This window comes from Chrysemys picta, chromosome 12 (assembly GCF_011386835.1).
Source record: "Chrysemys picta bellii isolate R12L10 chromosome 12, ASM1138683v2, whole genome shotgun sequence".
NCBI classification, from domain to species: Eukaryota; Metazoa; Chordata; order Testudines; family Emydidae; genus Chrysemys; species Chrysemys picta.
In genome coordinates, this window is record NC_088802.1 from 29,182,550 (window position 1) to 29,207,472 (window position 24,923).

The 24,923-nt window shown below is 46.5% G+C and overlaps 1 long non-coding RNA gene across 1 annotated transcript; it reads left to right on the plus strand.

Annotated features, from left to right (window-relative positions):
* The first annotated feature begins 14,720 nt into the window (after positions 1–14,720).
* On the plus strand, positions 14,721–23,117 carry LOC135974472 (uncharacterized). Its single transcript, XR_010591730.1, has 2 exons — positions 14,721–16,891; positions 18,750–23,117. It is a non-coding gene; the product is annotated as an uncharacterized LOC135974472 (long non-coding RNA).
* The last annotated feature ends 1,806 nt before the right edge of the window (positions 23,118–24,923 follow it).

The following is a 24,923-nucleotide window of genomic DNA, read 5'->3' on the forward strand; positions in this document are numbered from 1 at the left end:
CCCCTGAAGCTGTTGGCTCTCCCCAAGGCACAGAAACCCAGAGGACAGTGCAGCCCTGAAACAATCAGTCCCCATTACTCACCATTTTGAGGCTCCCGTGGGATATGTGTGCTCTGTTTCGGATGGGAAAATTATGCTATTGTGTAGACCCTGTGTGTTTTCTACTCCTTAAGAGTGGGGGGAATCATTACTCTGTCTGGTATAAACAATGCTGCCTCTGTTAAATGTTACGTTTTGCCTATACAGCTGCATCAACCTTGAGACCTCAGCCGTCCCTCTTATCGCCTGCTCAGAGACTGCAAAGACTCAGGAAGAGACCGCGAAAAAGCAAAGAAGACATGCTGCAAGAAGTGATGCGGCAATCTATTAAAGAGAACGAGAAGGCACAGGACTGGAGGGAGAGAGAAAGCAGGATCCACCAGGAAAACGCAGCACACCGGTGGCAAAGCACCGCGCACTGGCAGCAAAGCACTGATAGGCTCATAAGCATCCTGGAGCGCCAAGCAGATGCTATCCAGGAGCTGGTAGCCATGCAGAAAGAGGAGCAGTACTGAAATCACAAACGCCACCCCCCCCACAGCCCTTGTCCCAAAACTCTTTCCGTTGTGCCCCACTGTCACCTCCAACCCACTTTCCCCAACTTCCGTGTTCTTCACGCCACCCGCTGCCTCCAATACCAGTATCTTCACCACCCAACCCTTAAGACCACGACCCTTACCCTCTGCACTCAACCCCCATCACCATGCAGTATAGCTGTCCTGAAGTGCAGCATTCCCTTCACAGCACACCAGACAGGACATACACGAATCTGTGATTGCACTGTTCCCCACTCCACCCCCTTTTTTCTTTTCAATAAATGGATTCTTTGGCTTTGAAAATATACTTTATTATTGCATAAAGTAAAAGACTCCTTAGCCCAGGAAATAAACAGGCACTGCAAGTCTGCTTGTCTGCTAAGCAAACACTGATTCCTAAAGATTGGAACTACTGCACTTCACTCCCGTGCAGGGCACCCGATATCACTGCTGGTTTTCAGCCTCAGATTGCTCCCTCAAGGCATCCCTAATCCTTGCAGCCCCGCGCTGGGACCCTGTAATAGCCCTGCTCTCTGGCTGTGCAAATTCAGCCTCCAGGTGTTGAACCTCGGAGGTCCATGCCTGAGTGAAGCTTTCACCCCTCCCTTCACAAATATTATGGAGGGCACAGCATGCGGATATAACCGCGGGGATGCTGCTTTCGGCCAAGTCCAGCTTCCCGTATAGAGATCGCCAGCGGGCCTTTAAACGGCCAAAGGCACACTCCACAGTCATTCGGCACCGGCTCAGCCTGTAGTTGAACTGTTCCTTGCTGCTGTCAAGGCTCCCTATGTAGGGTTTCATTAGCCATGGCATTGACGGGTAAGCGGGATCTCCAAGGATCACAATGGGCATTTCAACTTCCCCTACCGTGATCTTCCTCTCTGGGAAAAAAGTCCCGGCCTGCATCTTCCTGAACAGCCAAGTGTTCCGAAAGATGCGTGCCTCATGCACCTTTCCAGGCCAGCCTGTGTTAATGTCAATGAAACGCCCACGGTGATCCACAAGCGCCTGGAGAATCATAGAGAAATTCCCCTTCCGATTAACGTACTCGGATCCTAGGTGGGGTGGTGCCAGAATAGGAATGTGCGTCCCATCTATCGCCCCTCCACAGTTAGGGAACCCCATTTGTGCAAAGCCATCCACTATTTCCTGCACGTTACCCAGAGTCACGGTTCTTCTGAGTAGGATGTGATTAATGGCCTTGCAAACTTGCATCAACACGATTCTGACGGTCGACTTTCCCACTCCAAACTGGTTTGCGACCAACTGGTAGCTGTCTGGAGTTGCCAGCTTCCAGATTGCAATAGCCACCCGCTTCTCCACTGGCAGGGCAGCTCTCAATCTCGTGTCCTTGCGCCGCAGGGTGGGGGCAAACTCCTCACACAGTCCCATGAAAGTGGCTTTTCTCATCCGAAAGTTCTGCAGCCACTGCTCGTCATCCCAGACTTCCATGACGATGTGATCCCACCACTCGGTGCTTGTTTCCCAAACCCAAAAGTGGCGTTCCACGGTGCTAAGCATGTCCGGGAATGCCACAAGCAATTTCGTGTCGTACGCGTTACGCGTCTCGATAGCATCGTCGGAATCCTCACCCTCACTCTCACTGTCACTTTGGATCTTAAGGAATAGTTCGATATCCAAACGTGACATGCTGGCGAGATTCGTCAGCATATGCCTCAGCAGTTCGGACTCCATTTCCCGCAGACAGATCGCGCTGCACAGAAACCGTTGAAAGATGGCGCCAAAGGTGGACGGAAACAAAGGGATTTCTGGGACGCGAAGCGATGCATCACAGGGCATCACAGGGCATTGGGACAGGACCCAGAATCCCCCGCACCCACGCCCCCTTCCCACAAGAATGGGAAAAGGTGCTCTGTGGGATAGCTGCCCATAATGCACCGCTCCCAATAGCGCTGCAATTGCCGCAAATGTGGCCACAATAGTGCACTGGGCAGCTGTCAGTGTGGATAGACTGCAGCGCTCTCCCTACTCAGCTGCACGAAGTCAGGTTTAACTCACAGCGCTGTACATCTGCAAGTGTAGCCAAGGCCAGAGTCAGTGTTAGGGTTGCCAACTTTCAAACAGCAGAAACCGAACAACCCTGCCCTGCCCCTTCCCCGAGGCTCTGCCCCTCCCGCTCACTCCATCCCCCCTCTCTCACTCTCCCCAGTCTCACTCACTAATTTTCACTGGGCACAGGGTTGGGGTGCGGGAGGATGTGAGGGCTCTGGCTGGGGGTGCAGGCTCTGGGATGGGGCTGGGGATGAGGGGGTTGGGATGCAGGAGGGCGCTCTGGGCTGGAGGGGTGGGGCTGAGGTGTTCGGAGTGTGTGAGGGAGCTCCGGGCTGGGGCAGAGGGTTGGGGTGTGGGCAGGGCCAGATTAATGCAGGGGCTTTAGGGGCTGCAGGCCAGGGCCCCAGGCTAAGGGGGACCCTGGCACAGCATGGGTCAGGCAGGCTGCCTTCCTGCATGCCGTAGCCCCACGCTGCTCCTGGAAGCGGCCGGTTGCTGGCATGTCTCTGAGGCCCCTGGTCGGGGGGCTCCACTCACAGCCCCTGTTCCCAACACCATCCCTGCAGCCCGGCCAATGGGAGCTGCGGGGGTGGTGCTTGCGGGCGCAGGCAGCGCACAGAGACATGTTGTCCTCCTCCCCCCGAGGAGCATGCAGAGATGTGCCAGCAGCTGACCGCTTCCCTGAGTGACATGGGGCCATGGCATACAGGCAGGCAGCCTGCCTGAGCCCTGCTGTGCTACCTCCCGGGAGCCGCCTGTTGTAAGCGCCTCACAGCCGGAGCCTGCACCTCGCATCCCCTCCTGCACCAGGTCAGAATCCCCTCCTGCACCAAACTCCCTCCCAGAAAGAAACTAATGTAACAGCTGTTCTAAGGTAAGAAGTAGGCTGTTTTGAATTAACTATATTCTACATGTTTTAAGACTGAAATGTTACCACAGAATGGCTTTATGTTAATTAAAAGGCAAGTTTAGTATAGCGTTAATAGTCTCGATGCCATAATTGTGATACTTTGTTTTAAATTAGGAAAAAGACTTGTATACAGGGGCCCCACAAAATCTAATAGCCTCGGACCCTTGGGAGAGTTAATCCGGCCCTGGGTGTGGGAAGGGGTGAGGGCTCTGGCTGGAGGTATGGGCTCTGGAGTGGGGCTGGGGATTAGAGGTTTGGGGTGCAGGATGGGGCTCTGGGCTGAGGCTGAGGGATTTGGGAGTATGGGAGGGAGTGAGGGGTGCGGGCTGTGGGTGGTGCTTGGAGTGGCCAAGGGGCTCCGTGGGCTGCCCCTGCCCGCAGGTGCCGCCCACGCAGCTCCCATTGGCTACGGTTCCCGGCCAATGGGAGGTGCGGAGCTGGCACTCGGGGGAGGGGTGGTACATAGAGCCCTTGTGACCATCCCCAAGCAGGAGCCCAGGAGGGATATGCCAGCTGCTTCCCAGAAGCCACGCAGAGCTGGGCACGGAGCCTGCCAGCCCGCCCCACACCACCTGGACTTTTAAAGGCCCAGTCAATGGTGCTGACTGGAGCTTCCAGGGTCCCTTTTCGGCCATGTGTTTCATTCGAAAACCAGACACTTGGCAACCCTGTCACTGAGAAACTTGTCACCTGCAGCTCCTGGTCCCGGGCAGCCTCTCTAGGACCAGGATCCATCACCCTCATGTTCCTCTTGATATTGGGGACTTTCTGGAACAATCCCCAATCTCTTTAGAAACCTGCCTTGTCCCTCCTCCCTGGGATCTGCATGTCTCCTTTCTGTTATCCCACTGACATGGAGGCTTCTATGCATGATGCCCCCTTTATGTTGAGAGAAGCTGCCCATGCCCAGAGAATGGGGTGGGGCCCCAGGAGGCAGGGTCTGGGGCAGGGCAGCTGTAGTGCAATCCCTTGATTGCTAGGACCCAGGAGGAGCTGGGATGTGGCTCTGGGAGCAATTGCTGGGGTCACCGAGGAAGTGAATCACTCTCGCTGCAGTGACTCTGGGGTGCTGTGGAGCCCACGCTCCTAGCAAGATCCCGGAGCCCCAGCGGCTACTGCTGGGAACCCCGAAGCACTGGCTGCAGCAGGGAGAGGCGAATCTCCAGCAATAACATTCCTGCTGCTCCCCAGGAGCCTCTCCCACTGCAGAGACCCCAGCCTGGCCCGGGCCCCAGCCCCTGCTCCCAGGGAAGGCACCACTTAGATGGAAGGTAAGAGAGACCTTTCCACCTCCCCTCCAAGGAGCGGTTCCACCCTGGTTGCAGGGGGAGGGTTTGGCCCCAGGCTGCTCCCAGTGGAGCTGGCTGCGATTCCCTGCCCTGTGCCCAGGAAAGCTGCCGCCAGCTCCCATTGTTTGCAGGACAGGTGAAGCCAGTGCGCGCCGTGGGGAGGGCTGGGACAGTGACACCTGGAGGGACAGAAGGGAGCCAGGGTAACGTTACCACCTGCTGCACCACACAATCTGCTGCTTTGTGTTCCCTGTCCTTGGACATGCTGGTGTGAATGGAGGTTGCTCAGTGCAGGGCCGGCTCTAGGCACCAGCAAAACAAGCTGGTGCTTGGGGCGGCACATTTTTAGGGGCGGCATGGCCGGCGCCAGAATGCCGCCCCTGCCGCCCCTAAAAATGTGCCCCGGCCACCCTAGCTCACCTCCGCTGCTGCTGCCACGGCGCACGAAACAGCTGATTCGCGCGCCGCTACTCGCCCTCCTTCCCAGGCTGTCAAGCCTGGGAGGGAGGGGGAGCAGCGGTGCACGAATCAGCTGTTTCGTGTGCCGTGGCAGCTCGGGGTCTCCCCCTCCCTCCCAGGCTCTCAAACCTGGGAGGGAGGGGGAGATCCCGAGCGGCCACGGCACGCGAAACAGCCGTTTCGCACGCCACTGCTCCCCCTCCCTCCCAGACTTGAGAGCCTGGGAGGGAGGGGGAGAAGTGGCGCCCGCACCACGGCCACTCGGAGTCTCCCGCTCCCTCCCAGGCTCTCAAACCTGGGAGGGAGGGGGAGACTCCAAGTGGCCGCGGCGCGGGCGCTGCTTCTCCCCCTCCCTCCCTCCCTCCCTCCCTCCTAGGCTTGAGAGCCTGGGGTGAGGAGGCAGGGCTGGGGATTTGGGGAAGGGGTGGAGTTGAGGCGGGGCCGGGGGTGGGGTAATTAAAGAATGGGGGGGGGGCAAAATTGTTTTTGCTTTGGGCGGCAAAAATCCTAGAGCCGGCCCTGGCTCAGTGAGATCTGCTGACACTGCCCCCTGCACTGTGCCTCCCTTGGGCTGACAAGGAGCTCCCGGCTGTTCCTGGGGGGCAAATTGGAGGTGAGGGAGGGGCAGAATCTTGGCAGGGATCAGACTGATTTCACAGGAGGGTCCAACAGCTAGAGGCAGGGGAAGGAGAGGGGCCCAGGGCCAGACTCAGGACCTGGGGATATAATGGGGGGGGGGCTTTAAGAACAGGGTACAGGCACTGCCAGACGTGGCAGAGGGGGGGAAACTCCACAATTGAAATAGGGAGGGGCAGAGGGGATAAAAGTTCCCTCAGAGGGGGTGCGCCAGGTGCACTGGTTGCAAAAATAAAGTGTGGGGCAGAAGGGCTTTCCTCCCCCCTTTCACAGGGTTTTAGCTCCCATTTCCTAGGGTTATGTCCTTGAAGGCACAGTGCAGCCCAATGCCTAGACAAGTCCATTCTTCCCACCTGTATATAGTGTACTGCTCAAGGAGACTTGATTTGGGAAAATATTAACATACACCTCCGCACAAAAAATATATATCATTGTCACACCTGTTTTTAGAGTTTAAAAGAATCTCTTCTTAGGGATCTGGATATACTCACCAACTCAGTGGGTGCTCCGGAGCTCAAGCACCCACCGAAAAAAAATAGGGGGTGCTAAGCACCCATGAGCCGTAGTGGGTTTTCTATGTGATAAATGTTATTAAACATGTCCGTTGAAAGTTACTTTGCCTTAAACCAATATTTTATAATGGCACCAGTAGTGGCAGGAGCATGTACATGGCACACAGTGAAACTGGCAGGCCGAATTATTAAACTAGTATACCACGATTCATAGTTAGGTAATGGACGTGAGTAGGGACAGGTTAAAAGATGGCTAAATTTGTGTTCAAAATCAACAGGGGGAAACTTTCAGGAACCCGAAGTGCTTCAGCAAATATGGTAGAATCTTCTGCAACGGTGGATGATCTGACCGCTGAATCTGCTACCAGTAGTTTTGATTCCAACAAGAACAAACAAAACACAATAGAAAAACAAGGCAAAGGGAGATCTTTTCAAGAGAGCTGGGGGAGGGTGCAGTATAAATGGATAAAGTATAGTAGTGTGAAGAATCGTGTTTTCTGCTCTTTATGTTGCAAAGAAGCTGTGACTAGACATCCTCTCCCATCTACAAGTAGAGATAAAGAATCGTTAGCAGCTTTTGTGAATAACAGGTTTTGCTCCTGAAACAAAGCATTAGAAATGTTTTCATCCCATGAAAAGTCTTCTGTATGCCGAGGTGCTGTTCAGAGTATATCTGCATCCAAACAAGGATCCATGCATCCATGTAGGCAGTCTTATGTTGGCAGGCAAAGAACGTGATATGCAGCATGCAAGGATTTCATTGCTAAGAATTATAACTTCATTGCAGTTTTTAGCAACAGAGGTATTGGCCTTTAATGGAGAGACAGATGAAAATTCCGATTTCGCTCAATTGTTGCTTTTGCATGCTGAGGATGTACCCGAGCTTAAGAGATGGCTACAGCGAATGTCTTATAAAAGGTTTCAGAGTAGCAGCCGTGTTAGTCTGTATCCGCAAAAAGAAGAACAGGAGGACTTGTGGCACCTTAGAGACTAACAAATTTATTAGAGCATAAGCTTTCGTGGACTATAGCCCACTTCTTCGGATGCATCCGAAGAAGTGGGCTATAGTCCACGAAAGCTTATGCTCTAATAAATTTGTTAGTCTCTAAGGTGCCACAAGTCCTCCTGTTCTTCTTTTTGTCTTATAAAAGGATGTCTCATGAAATCATCAACGAGATACTCACCCTGATGTCAAATGATGTGCTGCGAAAGCTATATACATTCGTACAAGAAAGTCATTACTATGCACTTATAATTGATAAAACAGCAGATAGTTCTATTAAAGAGCAAGTATCCATATCTTTCAGGATTGTCAAAGATGATTTTTCTGTTCATGATCTTTTTTTGGATTTTACGAGACACCTTTGACTGATGCTAATACACTCTTTACTATAGTAAACTGCCTCAGTTTAGTTTTGACATTAGAAAATGTCGAGGTCAGTGTTACAATGGGGCCATGAATGTCAGTGATGTACTGTCTGGCAGACAAGCTAGGATGAAGCATGAAGAACCAAGAGCTGTGTATGTACATTGTATGGCACAATCATTAAACCTGGTTGTGCAAGATGTGATGCAACAAATACATCCTGTTCAGGACTCCTTATTTCTAATGCATGAGTTGATCAGTTTTATCAGAAGCTCTCCAAAAACGTTGGCCCACTTTGAGGCCTTACAAGAAGCGGAAGCTCTTGCTGCTCCATGTCTTTACCCTTTCTGCCCCACAAGGTGGTGTCTACACGCTGCATCCCTGAGATCAGTGGCTTCGAACTACGGTACACTGATGACATTTTTGGAGGAAATGGACAGAACTTATTTCTCTGATACTGGAGCAAAAGCACATGGATTTGTTATTCAACTCCGTAAGTATGAGACATTTTTCATCCTGCACCTGGTTCTACTTATTTTCGAGCAAGTAGAATCAGTTGACACATGTCTACAAAAGATGAGCCTGCATTTTCAGGAAGTGCAGAGAATGATTTTTTCTCTAAATGAGACGATTCAGTTATTGAGAAACAATGGTTTTGAGGATCTGTGGAAAGATGTTTCTGCAAAGGCCGAAACATTGGATCTTGAGGAGCCCTGCTTGCCTCGTGTAAGGAAGGTATCGAGGCGAATTGATGAAGGAAGCAGTTCCCATGTTTTTGCTACACCTATGGATGTGCATCGAAAATTATTCAACGTAGTTTTTAAACATATCATGAGACATCTTGACTTAAGATTTGACATTCAAGAGCATTTGACTCAAATGGAACAATTTGCGACTGGCAGCAAGATGGTTAAAGTCAAACAAGTAACAGACTTTTATGCACATGACTTAGATAAGCAGAGATTGAAACTACACCGTGACATGTTCTTGGACGTAGCTGTACAGAAAAATATAACAGTCTCCAGTGTTGAGGATGTTGTGTCATTTTTAGAAACTGAAGGGAATGAACTTTTATGCACTGTGCTTCCAGAGTACTGAAAATTTATAAGAATCCTTCTCACTGTGCCTGTATCAGCTTGCACTGCGGAACACTCATTCTCCAGCCTCAGAAGACTTAAAAATTATCTCCAGTCATCAATGGGACAGATGCGTCTGAATAAAGTAGCTGTCCTTAACGTGCATAAAGATCATACCTGTGAACTAGATGTAAATAAGATTGCTGACACTTTCATCCAGAAAGCTACAGTGAGACGTAATGTCTTTAAACTGGGATGTTAGTGAAGACAGCTTGTAGGTGAGTGCAATGATTTTAATATACTGTAATTCATAATAACGTAATCAAAGATAATTACAATTAATCAGTTTTAATTGCACTCTTAAACAATAATAGAATACCATCTATTTAAATATTTTTGAATGTTTTCTATATTTTCAAATATATTGATTTCAATTACAACACAGAATACAAAGTACAGTGCTCACTTTATATTTTTATTACAAATATTTGCACTGTAAAAAAGATGAACAAAAGAAATAGTATTTTTCATTTCACTCATACAACTACTGTAGTGTAATCTCTTTATTGTAAAAGTGCAACGTACAAATATAGAATTTTTTTACATAACTGCACGCAAAAATAAAATAATGTAAAACTTTCTGAACCTACAAGTCCACTCAGTCCTACCTCTTGTTCAGCCAATCGTTAAGACAAACAAATATATTTACATTTGCAGTAGATAATGCTGCCCACTTCTTATTTACAATGTCATCTGAAAGTGAGAACAGGCATTTGCATGGCACTGTTGTAGCCAGCATTGCAAGGTATTTACATGCCAGATATTCTAAACATTTGTATGCTCCTTCATGCTTCGACCACCGTTCGAGAGACTGTGTTTCCATGCTGATGACAGGTTCTGCTTGATAACGATCCAAAAAAGTGTGGACTGATGTGCGTTTATTTTCATCATCTGAGCTAAATGCCACCAAGAGAAGGTTGATTTTCTTTTCTGGTGGTTTGAGGTCTATAGTTTATGAATTGGAGTGTTCTGAAAGCATACAAATATTTAGCATATCTGGCACGCAAATACCTTGTTATGTAACAAAAAACTACATTTGTAAGTTACACTTTCACTATAAAGAGATTGCACTACAGTACTTGTATAAGGTAAATTGAAAAATAGTATTTTGGGTTTTTTTAGAGTGCAAATATTTGAAATAAAAAAATAATATAAAGTGAGTTTTGTACACTTAGTATTCTGTGTTGTAGTTGAAATCAATATATTTGAAAATGTAGAAAAATACCCAAAATATAATAAATTTAAATTGGTATTCTATTATTGTTTAACAGAGCAATTAAAACTGGATTAATCGGGATTAATTTTTTTAATCAAGTTACTTTGTTTTGAGTTAATCACTTGTTAACTGTGATTACTAGGGCTGTCAATTAATTTTCATTTTACTATTTTAATAATGATTAAATTGTTAAGATACCAATGATAGACACATCTGTCACAGTCCACTTACTGAATAAGTGTATACATATGCTGAAAATATCCTCCCCCCAAAGCTGGCAGAGCTGCCCCCCCCCCCCCCCCCCCCAAAACGCACATGCTTCAAAAGCATCCACTGGCAAAAACAAAAGTCATCGCCTGTGGATCTGGATGTCACCTTTTGTGACACAATCCCTTCTTAGCTGTGAATGCCAGTTGCAGTACTTTTTTTTAGCAGTCATGGGTTGTGGAATTTTGGGCTAGATTGCTTATAGTCTGCTACATTTTGTGCTGATTAAATTTAATTCAATTAAAAAAATTAAAATAGTTGTAATTCAAAAAACTGAATCTTCATACATGAAAACCTTGTGGGAGATGCTAGACATTGGGTGAATTCAAAATGCACTATGTACCAAAATGTAGTTTCACTTTTTTTTCTGTTGACTCCCCATAAGATTTGTATGTAGCATTACATTGGTTAACATCCCAAGGAGCTTTTTAGGTGGTGATGTCAAAATAGTGACAGTAAAAGTGTTGTTGTTCTTGTTATCCACCAGTCAGCCATGCATCGTGGCAAGTAGGCGAAATACAGAAAGAAATACAACAAAAATTGGGAATGAGATAACCTCTTTAAAATCTGGATAAGGAGTGTAAGGATGAATCGAAAGCTGCATGTAAATACTCCAAATGTGAATTACAAGTACATCATAGCGATCTTGTTATGCACAGTAGAATGGAGAAGCATATAAAGAATACTGCTCTGTTTTCAAATTCAAGAACACTGTTTAACTACAGAATCAAGCGAATACATGTTCATAATTCAGTGAAAATTGGCGATCTTAAACTAGCCGCTTAAATTGCTTGTCACTCAAGTATTCTCATTATTGACTATCTTGGACCTATAGTAACTGAGCTGTCTAATATGACAAATGAGTCATATTTGCTTTTGATTGATGAAAGTACTGATATAACAATGAACAAACAGTTGTTGTATGGTTCTGAGGTAAGACACGGGGGCAAATTTTGTCAACGGTTGGTGGCATGATCACTTTGCCGAACAGAGATGCTGAATGCACCGTACAGTGTTTGCTGACATTTTTTAAAGATAACAATATGATTAGTAACTGCATTGGTCTAGCCTACTGATGGCTGTAACACAATATACGGCAAAAATAACTCTGTGGTATCCAGGCTTCAGTCTTCATCCAAACATTGTGTTTATCCAGTATGTATATCATTCTTCGCAACTTTGTTTATCGGAAGAAATCACACTGCTTTCTCAAAATATTGATTTTATGATTTTACAAATATACAATTGATTTTCTCACAGCAGTCTGCATCAGAAATCATACCATGAACTCTATGCTACTATTAATGTCGATGAAGTGCCACTGAAGATACTGTATTTTTTTGACACACGGAGATTTTCCATTAGTCCCTGTGTGAACAAGGTTCTTGATCAATTCAACGAACTGAAGCTACACTTTCAGGTAGACAAAGACAAAGAAAGAAACTACAATGCCAAACTTCTTTATCATATGTACAGTGATTCAGTGAACAAAATGTACCTGATTTTTCTGTGTTCAATTCTTCAGGAATCCTGGCGAATAAACCAAATGTTTTAGTTGGAAAGTGCTAATACTGGAAAACTGCTGCAGGAATTGATGACATTCCTTCAGAGCCTATTGGTAAGAGTTGTGAAACCAAGTGTTTTTGAGAACTGGGCTTCTTTGTTAAACTGAGACATCACCTTGGAGTCAAATTACTTACTGCTTTGCACAGTCAATTATGGAGACACTTTTCAGCTGGAACTTTCAAAATATACACTAACTGTTCCTGTTGTCAAAGACATCAAAACTGGGTGTCAACATATTTTGGAGTTACCTATCTCATAGAACTGGAAGGGACCCTGAAATGTCATTGAGTCCAGCCCCTGCCTTCACTAGCAGGACCAAGTACTGATTTTTGCCCCAGCTCCCTAAGTGGCCCCCTCAAGGATTGAACTCACGACTCTGGGTTTAGTAGGCCAATGCTCAAACTACTGAAGTTATCCCTCCCCAGTGAAACAGATGAAATAGAGATAGTATTACAAGTGATTTGGTGGTAAAGTCCTTCTATTGCACTCATCCTAGAGTGATAGGCTGATATCTCATTTTTGCCATTGTTTTGTGGAGACCTTGGTCAGTGGGAGCAGCAGTGGAGAGTTTTGCCTATGGTTCACTAACATCATACTCCAGACAACCAAGTAGAGCAGTTTTGGATTGAAGTTCTCGAACATAGGGATGCCGCTCGGAACAAAGACTTTAGTAAACAATGCTTTTATTGTTGTTTTTGTACTACATATGTTTTGGGCTACTTTGGGGCTATTTTGAATGCCATCGTTCACCATTTTTTGTTTGAAACATCTGCCAACCTTCAGTCGGGATACAAGTACCTGTATTGGGGTTTTGAGTTTGAGTGTCAACTCATAGCTTTGTTGCTAATGTGGACAAACTACTGCTGAGGCTTGTACAGATTTGATTAAAAAAAAAAAGGTACTAGGAATCTAACAAAAGCTTTCATTTGTTATTTGATATATAGATCAGTGTGTTAATAAACTGTTTCAATAAACAGATTGGGCTACTTTGGGACTATTTTTTAAGTGACTTTGGATTATTAATACAATAGAAATTTAGCAATGTGTGCAGTGTCTAGACATGGCTGCTCTTCCCTCATGTATATGAGACTTTATTCAGTGAAATATTTACATACCCCCCTCCCCCAATATAATTGTCGCAACTGTTTTTAGTGTTTAAAAGAATCCTTTCTTAGGGATCTGGATGTGTCCTTTGTGTTCACGCATTGACACAATCCCTTCTCAGTTTATATGTTTGCATAAAGCCACATAGCACTTCAGAAATTTGTCTCATCTACTGTCCGATTCCCTCAAGTTGACTCCTATTTTTGCAATCCACTGTGCAAGTAGTTTCATACCTTTACATTATTTACTTTTTAAAATGTTATTTTTATTAATCCTAGGACTTAATCAGTAACTTCATTAACACTGTGGAGATGGATATCATTGTGCCATTTTAATTAATATTTTAAATAGAAAACAGTCATGAACAATATTGATAGTTACTAGTAGCTTCAGCAATAAACATCTCAGTGTTTCTAGTGTAACATTTCCTGTTTGTATGTAATTTACAGTTTTTTAAAATTTTTGTTCAATCTATCCATTCTTTGGGACCATTTGAGTTCAAAGCTGACTGATTTCATGCATTGGTGTCAAAACGCCTTCAGTTTCCTTTGATCCACCAATGGGGATTGCCTCCGTCAATTGTTATTTTGTCTCTACCCAGCACACTACTGCTTTTTCATGTCACCATTTGTGTGTAGAACTTAGGGTTACCATATGTCCGGGTTTCCCCGGACATGTCTGGCTTTTGGGTCTTTAAATAGCCGTCGGGGGGAATTTGTAAAAAGCTAAAAATGTCCGGAATTTCCCCCTGGATGGCTATTTAAAGACCCAAAAGCGCTGACAGGGCAGCTGCGCTGGGGGAACCGCGGCAAGCCGGTGCTGCTGGCGGCTGGGGCTCTGTGCAGTGCGGGGACGCCTAGCGGCTGCACGAAGCAATACCAGTGAAGGGCTCCCTGCCTCTAACCGCGGGGCTGGCTTCACTCAGGCCCTGCCCCGCTCCTGACACCTGCCCCCCCCCCCCCGACCATCCAGCCTGGCACCAGCAGGAGCCTGGCCTCGCTCTATGGAAATCATGTCTAGTTACAAATATCTCAGGGCAAGAGCCCGTGTCCAGCAACGTCACCAGCGCCCCGGGCTGGCCTGTGCTGCAAAGCCAAAGGACTATTAACTGCCTGTTAATGCAATACTCCAATACAGAGCAGCCAGGTGGGAGGTGACAAACTGCCACCCCACGTAATCCTTCTTGTATTATGGAGAGAGAAGGCTATGCCACTCCTGGAGCTGAACCTTGATTTCTGGCCTGACAGATGTGTTACCCCATTTTTATTTTGGGTTTACTTTGTCCCTTAACACACAATATGTTCGTACAAATCAACAACAAGCAATAGTTCGTGGGTTTCAAATCCAGCAATAACTTTTTCACTCAGTGTAGAGGGGTGCACTCATGTCTCATGAGCACCCCTGGTTGAGTGCATACAGTGCCTGCACTTCCTCTCCCTAAAGCTCCTTCTTGGGCTTAGGTCCTTATCCTTAATCAGTCCCATATTCTAGTAGTGGTTTCAGCTCTGACAGCAGGCCTTACTCCAGGGCTTCCCCCTGGAGGCATGTCCTCAGAGGGCGTTTCAGGCCCCAGCTCTCCTACTGGGCCACCAAAGAGTTCAGTTCCCCTTCTGGGGTATCTCAAAATCCAGGCCGCTTCCCCCAGTGGCTAATGACAGGTGAGGAAGACCCTGGTCCGCTCACTACCCCTGCAGATAGCAGTTGTCCGTCGTGACCCTTTATCTACACCACACCACTGCTCTAATTCCCAGGGCCACTTCCCAGTATCCCCATCCCTTCCTCAGCAGCAACCAGCCCAGAGCTCCTTCTTTCCACCAGCACTGCTCTGTCTGAGGTCCGATAGCTCCCACAGCACTCCCCTGTGGAAGCAGAGAAAGAACTGACAGGAAGGGGATGCAATGCATGACAGTTCATTAGCAAGAGTTAGGCTAACTGTAACCCTAATAACGCGAGATTTGTAGAAGCGAGGAATGTGTGAGGCGAGTGGGAAAGAACTGTGTGAGAAGTTTTGCGACCTTGTGTAGATAATGTGTAGATAATATGGAATGTAGACTAATGTAGAGTCTACATTAGTGAGCAAAACAAGATATCAGAATGACCTATGTATAAACAAAATGCAGCTGTTGCTCATTATTGTCTGTAACAAAAGGTATAAATGCTTGCTGTAATTGTTTACCTGTTGAGAGACCTGTTTAGCTCTCTCCCTCTATGCAATTGATAGAGAGAAAATAAAGTATCTGATTTGCTGTACCCAAACAAAAAGTGAGAACTCTGCTATTCTCCGACAATTTGGGGGCTCGTCCGGGATGGCAACGCCCGCAGAGGTACCGGCAGCTGCTACGGATCGTTCCCCTTTGAACCCCATGGCGCCACAATAGAGGTAGGAGACCTTTTGAAATCTCTATTGGGGTGTCAGAGGAGGACCGTCCGTAGGGCCGTCTGTCCCTGTTGGGCTCACGCCATCCAAACTTATTGACTGTGCAGCAAGGTCAGATGCAGAGCGGTTCTGGGGAATTGTTTTGCCGCCCCCAATAAGGTAGTTGTATGCGGTTCTGGGGACCTGTTAGTTTGGCCGCCCCCATATATGCATATGAGAGATTCATGGGTATGCACCCGTGCTGAGGGGTTTTTACCGCCTCAAGAGGGGTTGTTACCGCCTCATAGTGTAGATGCATCGTGGTACTTGGGAATAATACCTGGAAATAGAGGCCTTGGTGTGTGTGTGTACACCAGTGTGAATTGAGAGTTACCGGAAGATGCCCAGAGTACTCTGCGAAGTCTTTTGGCTTGTGACCATAACTACTCTAACACAAGCCCGGTAACTATAGGATCTTTTAGGAGATCCGACCCACGGTGGGCTAACTCGGCCTGGCATCGTCCGGCGAGGAGGCTACCTGGGTCTAGGAGTGTGTGAACCCATCTTCCCTCCCCTTTTCCTCTCTGTGTGAGCCACTGACAGTCTGATCATCTCACTGGATGCAACAAGAGTAAGTGGCGCCGTCTCTCTGAGACTAGTGGACGCTCTTTGCTGAAGGGAGGTGTAGGAGGATCGTGGCTATCCTCGTTAGCCTCTCCTGTGTGAGTACCCTGTAGGGAGAGATCCTTAGTTTATGTGCTGCTAGAGCGGACAGGGCATCCTCCCTGTGTGTGTGATTGGAAAATGGGTGGGGGACAGTCTAAGGATTCCCTCTCACCCCCTAAGGGTACCCCAGCTTATTTCATGTACATATATTATGGTCCTAAAAACTGCAGGTATTTAGAGAATTGGAATCATTACAAGCGTGAAAATTCATCTAAACAATGCCCACTAGAAGGTACCTTCAATCTAGATAAGATCATACATCTCAGAGGAGCTTTTAATCACCAACAAGCTTCTGACACACAATGGGAGCAATTTGTCTATTGAGGAAAGGAACGGGTTAATTTGAAATTCAGCTTGGTTCAGAGATAAAGAGAAAGTTAATCTGCGTTCAAGGTCAAGAATCAATGCAGACCAGGCTAAGTACAAAGAAAAACTGCTTTTGGCCCCAGCTGGCTGTGAAAAAGTATAGAGATAGTCAAACCAAAGGCAATACAAGTTACAGTGCTGAGATTACATTTGCAAAGCTTAACTGTCCAGTGAGATCCAACAGTCTGCCTTTGCAACTCTGGAGCCGGCGAGCTTTGGGGACGCTGAAGAAGCCACAGGCAGCCAGCCTGGACTGGAATCACTGAAAAGACGCCCCAGGAGACCTCAGGGTGTAAAAGAACTGCCCTCCCAAGAGAGGAAGCAAGTCGGCGATTGCACAGCACCTCCTCTGAACGTTATACACAGACGTGGCCAGTCTGGACGTACGTGTGTGAGTATGAAAGTGTGCCTACTCTCAGCCGCAGTAAGTCTGAGAACCGGAGAGGGATTTAGCATTCCTCTCTCCACCCCGGTTGACCGGGAAGGGTGTAAGGTGGATCTACCCCAGTCGTAGCAGGACTGGGCAATAGAGAAGTTGGAGAAAAGGGAAGAGTTGTGTACTTGATAACTAGAATTGAGCAATTAAGAGCATAGACCATGAAACAAGCAGCAACTCAAACATATGCCCAGGGCAAGTTGCAAGCCTTGAGACAGGACTTCCAGGCAGAAAAGGAAGCACTGGCCAAGCAAGTACCGGTCCTTCAGGGACTTGTCAGAATTTAACCATTTGTGTTTGCATATGCTGTAACAGCAGTGTGTTTGCCACAAGAGAAAATTGAATAGTTAAACGCCAATGAGCCATGCATTTTGCCCAAGTGGCAAGCCTCAAGAAGGAGGACTCGGGTAGCCTTGTGAGTAAGAATGTTTAAGGGAAGAGACCAGGAAGGGTGGGGGCTAGTTGAGAAGCCCACCCTCCTATCTAAATTGGTAGTGAAAAAGCCGGTGCCCATGGAAGGGACGGTTCAGCGAGAAAAGCAGGATCGGGTCCAAGCGGGCAGGCAATAGATAGAGAGATTGGAAAACAGGTTGGAAACTTTGAGGGCATAGTGGAAGGAAAGGAGTAAGTAATTATAAGCATGAGGATTTCAAATCCCCAGGATAATAATTGGAATGGTAAAATGTGTGTAAGACAGAGTCTTTGTACCAAGGTGCAAGGCTGTCCTTTCTTCTGCAGAATAAAGCAACTCTTCCTTATCCTTGTCTAGCTGTTATTGGCTCCCAGCTAGGTGGACCCGATATTTTGGTGACAGTTACTGGCGACTCCGGTTAATGCATTTCTATCTTATACATTTGGGCGTTAGGTGTGTGGATGGAACTGAGCCTCTCATTCGTAATTCCTCAGAGTGGAAGCCATCGCATGCGATGAAGCTCTGAGGTCGAATTGGGATCCTTCTGTCCCGTCCCCTGTAGCGGTCAGTATTAGTAGAAATTCCTGTAATAGGATCCTATTAGGCCATATTTTCCCCTGTTCTCTGTGTAATTCTCTGTTAGAGTGTCAGCAGGCAGATGGGTGGGTCTCTGGTAAAACCCTCTAAGGATAGCCCTTTGAATTATATGTTAAGTAAATGGCCTTTACCCTGTGTTCAGAAAAGAATGTCGAAGAGACGCTTGTTGCAGCTTTGCACCCAGGATTGGCCAGCCCTGGGCACTGATTGGCCCAAATCCGGATCTTTTGACATTCCGACTTACTTAACTCCCTTGTGCCTGGTACTGAAAAACAAATAGATTATTGGTTTTTGTGGGATCTGTGTTTTATAAGTTTGAGATGAATTGGTATTGTTTAAAGTTGCAAAAACCGAGAATACTTTTGCCAGACACAGGAAACTAGTGTTGTTTAATATGGTATTTAGCATTTAATCCTTAAGGTGACTTAATGCTTTACAAGATTTAAAATGTTTTAACTAAAGACCAAAGGTTGTGGCTGCAGCAGGATAGTCAAGGCCAGGAGAATAAAAGATTTGAATTTGTTTTTGGGTAACAAAATAGCAGATGAAAGATCTGGTAAAAAGAGAGAGAAGGACAGTGCCCCTGGGTCTGTGTGGTTAAGCTGTCACTATACTAGAGGTGCATGGAGATTTTGTAAGCACAAAAGAAACAGTTACACCTTGTGTAGAAATTGATGTGGCTAGTGTTGTGGAAATTGAATTGTGGATAGGATGTGCATTTTCCCCAAAACATGTGCAGTGTATATTGTAGCAGAGGTAAAAGAAATGCAAACCTACTAATATAGGTTGTGTTGTCTCTTTCAGATCACTGGGTGTTTGAAAACAGGAGTTAGAAGTAAAAGGCAATCAAAAGTCTGGGAAAGTTAATTGTGTCCCTTTTTAACTAAGAATCTTTAAGCTGTGGATAGCTTTGGATCTGGAAGCAAGCCAGAAAGCATCTGTATTAATGCAATTTTCTAACTAATAAGGTAGAAGCCACTGAAACCTGGGCTGCCTATGAAACAAATACAAGGAAATATGGGATAATTCCTCTGTTTTGTCTAAAATCAACAAGAGTATGTGTATATAAAGGAAATATTTTAAGCAATGACTGACTACCCAGAAGGGGTAGACCTCTGTTCTTTTGTCTTTCAGATCATCAGAGAAAACGGATGCCAGCTGAACAGCATTCAATGTACCATGCATTTACTGGTACAATAGGAATTATTTTTGTGTTCTATGTCCTGTATTGTGGGGTTTGTCTTGTGGCCAGAATTGTTGGGTTTAACATTTTCATAGGACAGTCTAGTTCAAAATTAAATAGAAGGGTTAAATCAAAAAGCAGATACTTGTTTATTCAACTTGGAATACAAAGTGTTTGGATAAATCAGGAAAATGTGATATACTAAAGTCTAATACATTTGCTTAAGTAAGAAAAAGAAACTTCATTGGCTAGATTTTTTTAATTGAAAAAAATTGTTGTTAAAATTTGCATACGAACAGTCTTTGGAAGCAAGGACATGGAAGGTTAACCCACTCCCCATATTGCCCATAGGATCCTTCTGGCTACCTCAGATTTCTAGCCAGAGGGCTGAGGAGGGAGGAAAGCTATTGGACACCAGAGGTTGTACTGAGTGGACTCCTCAAAAGTGGGTGTGCTTGTCCTGGTTTGTTGCTCCAAAGCTCTGTAATAAAGTTATTTTACTGGAAGGGTGTACATGGCATACATTGAATAATAAGACTAATGTACTGTATAATGGCAATGTGTATGTGTTCATTGTTGGGAAAAGGTGTATGAGTGAAGAGTGGAAGTTTCCTTTGTAGATTAAAAGCAGCCAAGAAGGGGAGAAGGAAAAAGAACAGAACGAGTTAACTGGAAAAAATAGCTAGCAAGCTCAGTCCAAAGATAAGACGCTGGCCCCATCCAAGGACACTGCCCACAGCTAAGACTTGGCTGACAGCCAAGAAAAGGGGGGCCTGAATGTGCCCAAGCAACTATGAGATCTGCAAAACACTGCCAGGCATTAATTAAATGTGTTAGGTTTCTTTTCTCACAGATAAAAGAAGTGCTACCCAAAGACCCTAGCAGCCCTGCCATTCTTTGAAACAAGGAGACTGAGTCTACGTAAAATCCATCAACGAAAGACTGCTTTGACTCCACACTGAAAAGGCCCTTTCCAAGTCCTGTTTACCAGCAACACCGCTGTGAAGTGCCAAGGACTACCTGCCTGGACCCATGCTTCTCACTGTAAAAAGACCCCTCCACCTCGGGAGGACTCTCCAACTGATGATAAGCATATTTCTCCTTCTAGCTCTGCTGTGCCTTCTGGACAGCAGGAAAAAGAAAAAAAAGACAAGGTGAAGTGCTAGTAACCTCTCCCTTGTCCACTGACAGACCTACTGTGACTTTGGATTTTTCTAGAAGAAGCAAAACCATTACAGGGTGATGTGCTAGTAACCTCTCCCCTGTATGATGCTAAACCACACTGTTTCAGGAAAAGAGAAGAAGGAACACGTGCTTCATTGAAACCACAAAGTCCAGGGATTCCTGACTAGAAGAGACATTAAGAACTGACCCTGGTGAAGAAACAAAGAATTATACACTTGCAGGAAGAAACTTGTGGGACCCATGCTTGGGAACGTGGTATTGATTGGAATTTGGGGTTTATTCTACAGGCTGCGCCCTGTGTTTTGGATAAGTTCTTCAGCATGTATTGCCCTCCCTAATTGGATTTTAAATGATAAGTACCAAAGGCACCTTGTTCCCATTGCCCCTGCCATCTCCTCCATTACACTATTACCCCTGTAACACATCCAAATACAGACAATGCCATATATTTGATAAAACCAATGGCCAAGGCCTTCACACTTTAGTGATTTATTTAAATATTGTTTGAAAAAAAATATTTTTAAGGTTCAGGATATCCCATATAAACGAACAATTGAATGGATCAGTGGAGATAAAAGTATATGATGTCACTACCAGTGAACCCCAAGAATCTGTAATTGCAATTGATGGATTCTATAGCGAATGTTCCTGGAATTTGCACTGTGTTAAATGAGAGAGGCCCTTATTGTTATTTGGTCACCCAATTAGTGAACAATTAAACAAATACCCAGAGTTTGTTTTGCCACTGGAAATTTTACCTGCATAGAAATTATTCCAGTGATTAATAATGTGACCTGTACCTTATTGCAATACACCCCTTCTTATGCCATTAATATCAATGCCTCCCAGAAGTACATAAAGGTGTTCAACCAACAGATGTGGTATAGTACTACACCAAAGAGAGATGTATTAGGATATTAATGGACTGTGATTAACACTATACTAGGGACTGTTAAATTTTCATTGCCCTTATCCAGTTTCCAGATTACCTCTACATACCCAAATTGCTCACAGGGGGCTGCCATTAGATTAGCACAACAGAGGGCTTGGGTTATTTCTTCTAGAAAGAAGAGAGACTTGACCGGATCCCTATGGGATGGGGCCAATAGTGCAGCAGCAGTTTGGAATATTTTTAAGAACCAAGAACATGATGAGAAATTGGGGCAACTAGAGAAGGCCATTGGCCTTGTTTCTGGAGCACAACTAACCCAGGTACAGGCTGGAGTTGGTGAGTTACATGTTATTTCCACCCTTAGTTCTATGACCCAGAAGTTGCTGACAGAGATGGTATTGAATATCACTGAGGCTGGGAAGGCATTGCAGTGGGATCTAACATGTTCAGAAATTCAGGATTTTCTGAATGACCAGCTAATGGCCATTCGGAATGATCTAGAGCATCAGGCTTGGCCCACTGCCCTTACAGACACATGAGGAGTACCATCTGATCTCTGGCCATGGAGACATACTTGGAGACTTTCTGGGTGGAAGTGCAGACATTCTCAGTGCTCCTTCCAAGCATATGGACCAGTTGGGGGTGTGTGGGCTCCCACATACCGAATCCTGCCGGGTCCATGGGGAGGATGCATGTGGGATTGGGTAATTCACCGAGACATCTGGGAAATTAGACCTCCTGGTATGCCCAATCGATTTTTAGTCAGTGCTCCTGGGATTACATCTGACATTTGGATGGGGTTAGGGAGTCAATGGACATTTTGGCCGTTAGAACCCCCACAGCTTCAGTGTATCCATAAACTGAAACCAGAAGTTGTTACTCTTCATGACTACGTTTGCTGGGAGGGTAGGGGACAAGGAACTACCCTGACAGGACACTTACTTTTTTCAAGTTAATAATAGCTGTGTGTATGTTAAAGCCAACACATTGCAAGACATACATTTTAATCTCATTACCACTGCAGGCAATCATATTATTTACTGGCCTGCAAATGGAATTTTGCAAGTAGTCCTTAGGTTCCAGATACCCTTTAATTGGACTAATTTATTACCTGATCGATTTCAAAATTTGCTTTCACTGTTACCAGAGGTTCAGAAAATCTCTGAAGTACAAGGGCAAATTCACATGCTTTCAGACAGCTTATAGAGTATCCACCTTATGTACTAAGTATGATGTATTGTGTTATATGACTAAGATTGTACAACAACCCCATCATATTATGGCTATGGGAATGTTATTGCTTGTGTTGTTGTTAGCTAGTGTAGGAGTATGTTGTTGTTGTAAAGGACATAATAATAGTAATACCTTTCATGTCCATGCTCATCATGCATTGTCATTACATCCAATCAAAACCCCTAAGGTTGAAGCATCTGATGTAAAATCTGAATTCCGAGATTTAATGCAAATAGAGATTTGAATATGTTTGTTGTACTAGTAATACAAAAGGGGGGGTTGTGGAAGCAGAGAAAGAACTGACAGGAAGGGGATGCAATGCACGACAGTTCGTTGGCAAGAGTTAGGCTAACTGTAACCCTAATAACGCGAGATTTGTAGAAGCGAGGAATATGTGAGGTGAGTGGGAAAGAACTGTGTGAGAAGTTGTTGCGACCTTGTGTAGATAATGTGTAGATAATATGGAATATAGACTAAGAGTCTACATTAGTGAGCAAAACAAGATATCAGAATGACCTATGTATAAACAAAATGCAGCTGTTGCTCATTATTGTCTGTAACAAAAGGTATAAATGCTTGCTGTAATTGTTTACCTGTTGAGAGACCTGTTTAGCTCTCTCCCTCTATGCAATTGATAGAGAGAAAATAAAGTATCTGATTTGCTGTACCCAAACAAAAAGTGAGAACTCTGTTATTCTCTGACACCCCCAACTCTAGTAAGGAACTGATTTCAGAATGGCCCTGCAGCTCATCTTATACTCATAGGCGTGCACACGGGGTGTGCACTGGCACACCCTAATGCACGAGTGGGCAAATGGCTCCACTCTCCCATCAGCAGCAAGCCGCCGGCCCCTCCCCCACCTTCCCGGGCCGGCTCCCGCCAGCCACCCAACCCCCGTGGGTCTCGCCTGCCTCCCCCGCCCATCCCGGAGCATCCCGGCCTGAAAGAAAGCACCTCTCCGGTGCCTGCTTGTGCTGCTGGTGTAGCACATTCCTGCTCAACTGCTGTCCGCTGCCCCAGGGTCCTAGTGCCCCCTACCACAATGGCAGGGCAGGCTGCCCTTACCCTGAGCCTCTCCAACGCCCCAAACCCCTCATCCCCAACCCCAGCCCTCATGCACCCATATCCTCTGCCCCAGCCCTGAGCCCCCTCCTGCATCATGAACCCCTCATCCTCAGCCCCACAGCCCTCACTCCTGCACCCCCTCCTATCCCCAAACTTCCTCCCAGAGCATGCACCCCTCCCCCTTCCCACACACCCCCTCCTGCCCCCAAACTCCCTCCCAGAGCCTGCACCCCCTCCCACTTTCAAACTTCCTCCCAGAGCCTGCAGCCCTCACCCCCTCCTGCACACCGACCCCCTGCCCCAGCCCGGAGCCTGCACCCAGCACCCAAACTCCATCCCAGAGCCTGCACCCCAGACCCCCTCCCCCACCCAAACTCCATCCCAGATCCTTAGGCAGGTGGTGGGAGGATACTAAGGGGCAGCACTCCGGCTGCTATTGGGGTGGCACGTCTGGGTCTTCAGCAGCAATTCGGCGGCAAGTCTCTCTCAGAGCGAAGGACCTGCCGCCGAATTGCCGCTGAAGAGTGGAGCGGCGCAATTGAGCTGCCACGGCTTTTTTTTTTTTTTTTGCCGCTTGGGGCAGCAGAAAACCTGGAGCCAGCTCTGTTTGGATAAGGGGTGGGGGCAGTCAAGGGACAGGGAACAGGGTGGGTTGGATATGGGGTGGGATCCCAGCGGGGTGGTTAAGAGTGGGGGGGGGGTCTCTGGAGGGGGCAGTCAGGGAGCAGAGGGGGTTGGATGGGGCATGGGAGTCCCGGGGTCTGTCATGGGTGGGGGATGGATAGGGGTCAGGGCTGTCAGGGGACGGGGAGCAAGGAGGGTCCTGGGGGGGCAGTTAGGGTGAGGGGGTCCCAGGAGGAGGTAGTCAGGGGACAAGAAGCAGGGGGAGTTGGAGGTTCTGAGGGGGGCAGTCAGGGGGCGGGAAGTAGAAGGGAGTGGATGGGGGCAGAACAGGCGCGGGACTCCCTGGGTGCACACCCTAACTAAATGTGCTGCGCACGCCTATGCTCATACTATGCTGCTGGGCCCTGATTGGCTGCTCCTTTCATCCCCTTTCTGATTGGCTGTGTTCCACACAGCCACTCTAGGCAGCTTGAAGGACCCTCTCTGCTGCCCTTTTCTGGGGAAGGGAGTGGCAAGGCCACAAGGCCTCCAGCACAGGGCCTCAGCGGGTCTGGTATACCCCGTCTGGGGACATTATACACTAGTTACAAATGAAGGAGTTTGTTGTTTGGTGAATTAAGAACAGGAAAATGTCAACATTTACCTAAATTTGTTTCATTGTGTTAATAAAAATAATAAAACACATTATTCAAGTTGTGTGTTTTGCGTGTTACGCAGCAAAATTCATATGAAGACACTGCTCGGGCATAGCTGGCTCCCAAATAACCATGTTTATTACCTATGTGCCAACATCCA